The sequence below is a fragment of the Oryzias latipes genome, chromosome 16 (assembly GCF_002234675.1).
Source record: "Oryzias latipes chromosome 16, ASM223467v1".
In the NCBI taxonomy this organism is placed as follows: domain Eukaryota; kingdom Metazoa; phylum Chordata; class Actinopteri; order Beloniformes; family Adrianichthyidae; genus Oryzias; species Oryzias latipes.
In genome coordinates this window covers 2,904,506-2,911,881 of record NC_019874.2, presented here as the reverse complement: position 1 = coordinate 2,911,881, position 7,376 = coordinate 2,904,506, and the positions used below count along the sequence as shown (strand labels likewise).

Here is a 7,376-nt window from a genome sequence, read left to right as displayed (position 1 = left end):
CTGTTTGAGGTGCCACATGCAGACATGATCCAGCCCTTCTGCCTTCACGACATTTATGAACATACGCTATGATTTCCTCAAGAATGTGTCCAACTGGGATAAAAGAGACTCCTGTATAAGGACCACCACTTCAAACAACTAGAGCTTCTGCAAGAAAGCCTCAATTAGCAACTGCTTGATGAATCTTTTAACAAAAGGGGGAAGAAAAGAGGGTGTCCACGGTCACCTTTGGAGTTAGTTCCTCCTGAAAAACCAACTGTAACGTCGAATTTCTTTGCAGCACCCCTGGTTCATTTTGTCAGTGTTTAGTGCAAATGTATTTAGGATTTAATCAAGACTGCTAGAAATGTGGACAATAGGTTTTGTTGAAAGAGTGGTGAAAGTCAACAAATACTTTTTATGTTTTCTCTGATCCAAATAATATGCCAAATAAATTCTGTAGGAACTGAATGTCAGGCACCTAAACATATCTTATTCTTTTTTCAAATAGTGCGTCATCATATAGTCATAAGGGTGAAATTTATTGTGGGCTTAGGAAATGCAGCCTAATCTATCTGGTACAAAATACCAAAGAGGCAAGACCGCTTAGACTGCAGATCCCTTTGGATCCACTCTGGTGGCTACTTGACCACATGTGACATTTACGGTGAGAGATCATTTACTAAAGACAGGGGGAAACCATGCCACAGTCCCCTGAATATCCCCACAAATTGGCCAATTACCCAAGCACACACCATCATATTGTTTCAGCCCAATTTTCTTTGAGCTCCAGCCGAATGAAAACAGTGGTAACGTCAAACGGAATAAAAGACCCCAGTTGTTTATCTAACAAACTGAGTCATATAACTAAACGCAACCCAGATGTAACCTATGACATAATCTGATTAATGAGTCTATAATTACCTTTGAGACGGCTGCCAAGGATGTGAGGGAAGTGCGATAGTGGACTACTATGCGGGTATGTCATTAAAGGTCTAGTGGAGCAATGTCAAGGACTTGAGACTCAATTTATTTATTGTTAGATAAATTCTGTTTTCTGAATAAACACAGAGATCTGATGTCTTTCTGCATCTACACCCAATAAATCTAGGAATTTACAAGTCCATTGACTTGTTAGCTTTACCCTGAGTAACTAAAATAACACTTAATCAGCTTAAGTAAATATAACATCCCTTTTTATAAGGAGAGTACATCCATATGTCAGAAATATCCAGGAACTGCTGCTAATCTGGCTTCGCCATGTGATTTTGATATCAAAAGAGATCTTGGAGATGCACAAATCCACAGCTGTCAATCACATACAGTTCAAGCCATCAGATTTCTCTCTTCAGCTCATCATAGTGTCTCTAGTAGCCGTCTAGACCTGTGGGCTAGTCACATGTGCTAGTCATCAGTGAGTTAAGCAGAGGTCAGGAGCTTCTTAAAGTCCTGGTATCCCCAGGGGCCACTTCATCTTTGTGGTGATCTCACCGGCAGACCCTGTTCCCCTTGTTATATTTTACTTACAGTGTCACTAGAAGTAATTATCCATAGCCACACATGCTACCAGTTATGAGCGCATTGACTTCTGGGAGGCCAAGGGTGCATGAGGTAAAAATTTTGAACATCGAAGCGTTAAATTGCATGACGTTGACTTTTAATTTAATAAAATCCAGGCCGTACTACAAAGCCGTGTTGCCTGTCACTTGTCTCTCGGTAGGCTTTTTTGGGTTTCCTCGTGACCTCCAACCATTACCTCAGCCGCCACGTGGCTGTAAAGAGGCCCATAAGGAGGCAGGATGGACATGGGGGCCAGTGGTGCCTGAGAGAAGGGGGGGTCTTATCTCCTCACTCATCCTGCGGTGGCGCAAGTTGATGCCGGCGTCTTTGCTCCAAACCTCATGACCTCATTGGGGAGAGGAAGTGATTAATGAGGTCAGGTAGTCCTCTTGGTGACGTTGGTCTACCCAGCTGTAGGAGCCGGTGGTCTCATCTCCCTCGACAACCTCCCTTAATTTCTTTGCCATATGTGCTCCCCTGACCCCTAACCCAACAGTCCTCCCTCTAGGTCTGCTTGACTTCTGTGATTCTCAATCTATTGCTTAACAAACGCAAAAAAAGAGTAAACACACCTTTTAATTTCATTTTTAAATGACTGAATAATAGGAGGGCAGACAAGAGGCTTTACATACACATCTGTGACCTCAACGTACCGTTTGTATCTGATCCTGACTGTGAGGTTGGAACACAGACCACTAATTTTGACCAGATGAGCTTCTTGTGCAGTAGCAGATCTGGAACATGCACATCTGTGTGTTTATTTTGAGATAATCTAAACCTAGTTTAAATTGTATTTAGGTTTGCCTTGGTACCAGCTTCTGTCAAAGGGTCAGCCTAATCCATACACACCTCTGACAGTGATCCTGTGCCTCAAGAGCCGTTACTGAGAGCCAAAACTCAACTCATAAACTATGGATAGGATAGCTAATGTGTTAATGGTGTAATTGTGATCAGATGTATTGTCTGGGTCAGACTGTATAATATGTGGGGCTGGTAATAAAAAGGGAGACTGACAGGAAATAATAATGAATACCTTTCAAATACATACCTTGAGCAACAAAGTTGTCATAACAGATTTAAAACTCAAGTTTCTTGACATTTTAAACGCTGCATGCACCTGGCTTCCACAGTTCAAGTTCAGAAAGCAAACATGCTAACTTTCATAATAGCCTGATGTTAAATTAGATGTGTCTTTTCTGGCTGGAAATGATTTTTGAATGCTCTCCACAGGCTTGCAGTGGGCTGACTTCTCTACCTCGGGAGTGATTTCATCACTGCTTGGAAAAATGTCATGACTCGTAGAAGTACACGTGGCGCAGAGATTTGAGGAGAAAGAAAAAAAAAAAGCCTAGAAGCAGAAAAGGAGGGGTAACGTGGGTAAGGCGAGGAGAAAGTACAACAGTGGATTTAGGCTTCTTCTCATTATCACCAGCTGTCACATCCAACTATATCTGTGCCCAATTAAATGTACACTCATCCAAAACGAACTTCTTTCCAGACACTGTGGTTCTCAAGTGTCCCATGTCTATAATGAAAGCAGAAAGCAACAGTCCTTTGTCTCACTGCCTCTCGTTCTACATTTGGAAGCAGCCAAACATTTATACCCATCAAAGTTTGTGTTGAATTGAGTACTTCAGAGTAATGCTTTTGAGGACAGAGCATCAGGCACAAGCCCATGTCTAGACCAGTGCTGGTTTCAATTTCAAATAAAAAGAAAGTCTTTGTTACCACTGCAGCTTGCCATGAGAAATATTATCAAAACCCAAACAGACTTTTAGTCAGATGATGCATGAATGACTGCTGTGCCCCATCCAGCCTCCAGCAAGAAGAATATTCACTTCTGCCTTCCCTCATAAATCTGACGACTGTCTGGTTATCACCTCAAACCAGTGAAAACGACTCACATCTTCCTAAACCTTTTCCATATGTTATTAGCTGCAAATTAGTGGTAGCCCAACACTACACTAACCTTCACAGACCAACAACCACAACTTGAGAGTGGCGTAAATACCCCTCTGGGCAAATGAATAACGGCTAAGTATTAATAGCACTGCAGGGTAAACAATCTTTTTGAATATAAAACGAGAGGCAGCAGTAGGTTCAATGAGAAATTAGCAGCAACAATATAGTTTGCTGTAGATCAGGGCGGTTGTCTTTTGCACAACGTGAAAGCACGCATGTGAAAGACTGAGCATGTGTTGGTGGAGGTTTTTGACGTTCCCATGGTGAAAACAAATGGAAATGGTTTTCATTGCATAGAGCATGCAGAAGATGTGAATTAAGTCACAGACATTTTAATAGAGAAGATTGCTACATCCTGCAAAATTACAGAATGTCTGTTGCTGCCTTAGACTTAATTATAGACTGCACATATGCGTAACGGAGGAAAAGCTATAGGCCAGTGATTATTCTATATAAAGTAAAGCTTTTATTAAAACAACAGTGCTGGTGTTACTAAGGGCAGGACAAATGCCACCAGACTGCGAGAGATATTCAATTTTTTTGTATTTTCTTCAGTGGAATAAAGCTTTACAAGTGAAACAAAGTCACACACCCCGATAAAATATATATCTAATATTTTAAAATAGTAAAAATAATTCAGCTTTTACAACAGTTGCCTCAAAAAATGTCTGAACTTCTTAAGATTTTTCTGTCGACCAGGATCAAAGTTTTTTTTTTTTTTTTTTTCAGGATCAAAGTTTTTAATTCCTAAACATAAGGCCAACCTTTTACTTAGGACATATCCAAGGGCGGAGCTACAGGGGGGCAAGGGGGGCAGGTGCCCCCCAAGCCAAAAGCTTTGCCCCACGCTTGCCCCCCCAAATTGTCACTATTAATATCATTATTGGCAAAGATCAAAAAAGCTTCTTTAAGAATTACAAAAATAACAAAAGCAATTTTTTTTTTATTAAATTAAAAAAAGAAATACAAATAAAACTTTTAGAAATATTTATTTCTGATCCTTTCATTTGTAATGCCCTTCCACTCTGGTGTTTTGCCACCATCCCAAAGGTATCTGCCCCTCTCCCACCCCCTATATAAAATGTTCTAGCAGCGTCCCTGGACATATCTGTGAAAATGTTTTGTTATCTGTACACACTCTGAGCAACATCCATAGCGACAGTTTTTACTTGCTACCACACTAGCACTTGTGCAGGTGTTGCATAGAAGGTTCTTTAGTTTCTAGCAGCCCGTCACATTTTTAACACTGTAAAACATAGAAACCAAAGCGATCCAGGTGGATTTGATGCACTTGCAACCAATCTGTGACTATTTGGGGAGAAAATACATTATTAGACTCAGAATTAATAAGGTTTTAAATGGGTTTAACATTTTAGTGAAACAAAAGTATAGCCTTGCAACTAGTGGAGGGAAATAACGAAATCTTTTGCAATATTGTACTGACTCAATCGTTTGCTGTTTATTCTATACTGTCAGTCCTTACATGTATTCATATTTAGATAAAATTATTCAGGCAGACTTATATAATCAGTGTTGCCTCCCTCGTCTTCTTCTTTTTCAGCTGGCATCACCTTCTAACAAAACGTCATGATCACTCAAAGCTCATGTGTTTGATCATGCACAAGCTAAGAATAACTATCCATCTTTGGATGACTGGGCTTCAAAAAGGGCTGTAGTGTGAGATGACTGGAGGATGAGAGCTTTGCCTGGGCCTCCATGAGTGTGGGCAGAACCTGTGCACAGAAGCAGCATGTGATGGACCCTGGGACCATGACTCCTGTGCGTCTTCTCTACAACGTAACAGGACTCAGATCATCTCCAGGGGACAGAAAAGTCAAGCTCAAGCTGCTCTAGTTGCCTGTGCCCTTCACCTCTCTCCACAAACTCCTGTCTAAACATCACAGATGGACCCTCCCCTAAGCTGCTTCGTACACCCACAGCCTTCCTCCATTATTGACTCCTTCCCCTTGACTACACCTCATCCAGCGCCTGCCGCTCATTACCGCAGAGCACCAGGCACCACGGCAGGCCCCATCCGTGGACATGAAAACATTTCACACACCACCATCAAGGAAAAACCATAAATGAGGGGAGAGAAAAACCTCAGGTTCATCCCAGATTTTTTACTTCAAAGATGCAAAAGGTCTTCCAGATCATCGCCTTTGTGTTCACACGAATGGCCTTATCTGTATAGATTTAACTGTCAGCACGTTTACAAACACTTTCCAGAGTTATAAATCCTTCCCGCTGACTGCATGTGCAGCATTGGAATCACAACTCATTGGGCTTAAAAAAGAAACTAAATTAAATGAAAATAATTCTATTGTGAAGTGTGCACGAAAATGAGGCCTTCAAAAGTTCAAGTTTCAACCAGAGTTCCATGATAAGATAAGAAATTTGACTTTATTTATCCCATGATGGGGGGAATTCTGTAGTCTGCAGCAGCAAAGTGATGTTCAGTGCTGCAGAATCAGTTGAATCAGAGCTAAAACATTGTTCATGGGGGGGCAGGAGGAGGGCAGAAGATTTTGGAAGGGTGGCAAATGACAACGGCAGAGTGGAAGACCATGACAAATGAAAGGATCAAAAATACATTAGAAATATAAAAAATGTCTAATTTGGGGGGGGGTCAAGATGTAATTTAAAAACATGGCTTTTGTTATTGTTGAAACGCTGTCTTAATCTTTGTGAACAAAGATACTAATGTTTGTTTGTTTGTTTGTTTCCCTTTCGGCTTTTCCCATCAGGGGTCGCCACAGCGAACGAGTCGCACGGTAAACAAAGATACTAATATTGACTCAAAAATTCTTTACCCCCACCCCGTCGCTCCGTCCCCGGTTAAAAGGATGATTTATGCGTCCTGATGTACAAATCTTTCTTTCAGAAGAGGCACAGTTACCTGTATTTGGAGAACAAACTTGCAGGCATGTTTATATTCTCTCATAGGCCACTGGCTGACAGGTGCCTCTGACACCGACTGGTTTGATTAAAATGTGCAGACAAAACTTCACCCAACAGTTTCTATGACGACAAGACCATATGGTTAATCACCAGCTGAACTTTTTTCATTTATGATGCAGCGCGTTTTATGTTTTAATTCAGTCTGAAACAAGACTGGTAAACTAAATAAATGCACTTTTATTGAAGTATGGTAGTTAAATTGTCCCTGAACTCAAGAGCATGCACGTGTCACAAAACGCCCTCCCTGTGTAAACCGAGATGTCAGGGCTGTGTAATGACAGTGAAGCAGAGAAAGGAGCTCTGTGCTGAGCTGCTGCACTGACTGACGTGTTCTCTTTAAGTGTTCGCCAAGTACAATAGTGAGAGGCGATGGTCCTCCTCTATACTAATTGAGTCAACAAGCACTTTGGCTGGTCAGAGCGACCTTTTACAGCAGTTCAGTACATTGACTTTGCATTCAGGGGACATTAATAACACGGCAAACAGGCATATGCTGAAATATAAAACCTGCTGTGTGTAAACAGTGTTGCTGTATAACCGTTAAAGAAAGGCTAGTGTTAGAAAGAGACCATAAATCTCAGGTGGCCCAACTTTTCCTTTTAAATTTACACCAGTATGCTAGAAACAAAAACAAAAAAAGAAAGTTTCAGCAGAGTGAGAACAGTTGATGCATCATTACCTGTTTTGACCTGATTTACACGAACGACTTGTGGGCTTTCATTTCTGCCTGCAGCTCTCCAAAGAAAAGCCATGAAAAAGAAGACCTGAACCATCCAAAGCAGTCACAGTTTATCATGAGCATCATGACTCACTCATTCTTGGATCTGCAGACAGCTCAGATGGATCATGGGCAGATGAAGGGTCAGATCATGAAAATGCAGACGGGCTTGTGATTCCACATTTACGCACTTTGG

The 7,376-nt window shown here is 41.3% G+C and overlaps 1 protein-coding gene across 1 annotated transcript in view; it reads right to left on the bottom strand.

The window, feature by feature from the left end:
- nfatc1 (nuclear factor of activated T cells 1) overlaps nucleotides 1-7,376 on the bottom strand; it is a 64,910-nt gene that overhangs the window by 50,002 nt on the left and 7,532 nt on the right. The window lies entirely within an intron of this gene.